Source organism: Bidens hawaiensis, unplaced genomic scaffold (assembly GCF_021521415.1).
Source record: "Bidens hawaiensis isolate Kalapana, Puna unplaced genomic scaffold, B.hawaiensis_p1.1 tig00031745_1, whole genome shotgun sequence".
Taxonomy (NCBI): Eukaryota; Viridiplantae; Streptophyta; class Magnoliopsida; order Asterales; family Asteraceae; genus Bidens; species Bidens hawaiensis.
Window position 1 is genome coordinate 13,676 of NW_027495355.1, and position 2,606 is coordinate 16,281.

Consider the following 2,606-nt stretch of genomic DNA (forward strand, 5'->3'; position numbering starts at 1 on the left):
CAAGAAACGAACTAACCAAGTTGAGCTCCCATTAGGTGGATGATTTACACCATGGAAAACACACACACAAATAAGAACAATACAAGTCCCTATTTATAGCTAAACAATAATATTCTAGAAGCTCTGCCACGTTCAAGCTAAATGCGCGTCCCGAAGCTCTTGTTTCGTGTATGGTTTTCTCGCCGTCTTAAATTTTTCACTTGACCATTAATATATAACGGGTTTCGCAATTTGATATCGCAAGTCATAACTTTTGGCCTAACAACCGTTTATTTAACTTACAATCTATATAATTGTCTATAATGAAATCCTACGTGTCGCTCTCAGGTTGTTACCCCCATTCCTCTAAAGCCACCGGATTGCTTGGTTTCTAAAATTTGACCTGAATTCGCGGGTATGGGTCTCACCAAAACCCGGATAGTGTTTTAATGAGTTATAACATCTCATTAATTTGTGAAATTCTTTCATAATCAAACAATAATTTTTGCGGGTCATGGGTCTCACCAAACCTGGATAACATCTCATTTATTTGTGAAATAACCCCTTAATCATCAAAGAATAATTTTCAAGGGTTATGGGTCTTACCAAACCCTAATAGCCCTAAAATGGGTTATAAGATCTCATTTATTGGTAAACACTTTCATCATCAAACCCTAATTTAATTTATCTCTGTTACATGTTATCCGTTGCTGGTCTATCATCTTCAACGCCGGTTAACTTCCGATACTACCCACCATCGTCAACTACATCAACGTCCCTTTTTTCATAAGACAAATATTTGTGTTCATTTTTGTTCATTTAAAAAAATCAACATGCTCGTATGTTCGTTTATGTTTGTTCGTTAAAAATCTAAAAACCTGCACATCTCCATTGAAAAAACCTAAACGATAAAAATATAATAACAAACTAATATATATATATATATATATGTATTAAATTAAAACAAAACTACATTAAAAAATAAAATAAATCATCGTAAAATAGGAAAATGATTAAAAACGGAAATTTAAATAAACCCCGTAACATGGGAGGATCAAACTAGTTTTTGTATATTTTAATATTATCCATTTCGTATTTTACGGTTTTTAATATATAACATTTTTCAGTTAACTCATTTTCATATTCTTAATTTTCAGTTCAGTAAATTTTATAAAGTTCTTAGATAAAATAGTTATATCTTCATATATATAGATGTTGACCTGTTTAATGGTTAAAAAAATGATTTAGTTTTGTTTTTAGAAGATTATGCCAATCATATTCGATCATGTGTACCACTTAAATTCTCCAGAAATCCACCAACCTTCTATATTATATATTTATTTAATATTATTTATCTTTTTAAATGACAATATATAATTATGCAAGTAGTATACCATAAAAGAATTCCCACCAAGGAGAACACATCACACTATCTCCCAATGTGGGTTCCTCTCATCACATTGGTTTTATTCATTGCTCTCCTAAGTTCCACCTCCAATGCCATCACAGATAAGAACCAACTAAATAAAAATATCATCAATGACTTCATGTCTATCCAGAACCAAGCCCGAGCCACCCTGCGTATGCCGCCACTCGTATGGGACACAACACTAGCACGCTATGCGGACTTGTATGCTAGGCAAAGGCGACAAGATTGCTTGTTAAAGCATTCAAATGGACCTTATGGAGAGAATATATTTTGGGGTAGTGGTGATGGATGGAACCCTGCTCAAGCGGCAGCGGCATGGGTTGGAGAGCGGCGGTGGTACACCTACGGCTCGAATTCGTGCAACGGGCAGGAGTGTGGACATTATACACAAATTGTTTGGAAGGCAAGTAGGAGAATTGGGTGTGCCAAGGTGACTTGTTTTCAAGGTAGAGGTGTTTTTATGATTTGTAATTATGATCCTCCTGGCAATTATGTAGGTGAGAAACCTTACTAATTTTATGGCGTGACAATTAACGAGCGATCGTTTGCTGATCACATGCTTATTTACACACATGTATAATTATGTGTGTTTGTATTAATTTATTTATTTTTCAAGTATTCTTTTAATTATGTACCAATTTTTATCATATAACTAATATATTGATATTTTGTGATTTAGTGTGATGCTAGATTCTAATGGTACATGATGTGTAGTATGTTGTTGGGTAGAGAATTATACTTTGCGGTATATACCGCATGACAGCAAAAAAAGTAAAGAACAAAATAAACTACATATTTTTGTAATCCTAAAAAAGTTAAAAGTAAAAGAAAATGATGTTATCTGTTGTTTTTCACCCATCTCGCCTAAAGTTTAAAAGAATGCGAAAAATAGTTTGATCGTTAATGTATTCAATTTTTTAACATGTTTTTCTTATCTACACAAACGATGCAAAATTTAAACTCTTACGAACAAAGTAGTTTTGGGGCTTTTTATGTATATGTTCTATGCATATATATGTGGGATGTATAAAATCTTAAAACCGGTTAATCACTAAAATGAATAAGAAAAAAGTGTTTAGTTTTCGTAATAAATTTTTATCAGTAACAATTTGTTGTTTACTTTCATGGTTTATAATTAGGAGGACTTTGGTGATTGATTTATAGATCACGCATACCGAATTATTATCATTTTTGTAAT

General features: G+C 32.5%; 1 pseudogene; it reads left to right on the plus strand.

The window, feature by feature from the left end:
• The first annotated feature begins 1,242 nt into the window (after positions 1-1,242).
• Positions 1,243-1,967, plus strand: LOC143582431 (pathogenesis-related protein PR-1 pseudogene; annotated as a pseudogene).
• The last annotated feature ends 639 nt before the right edge of the window (positions 1,968-2,606 follow it).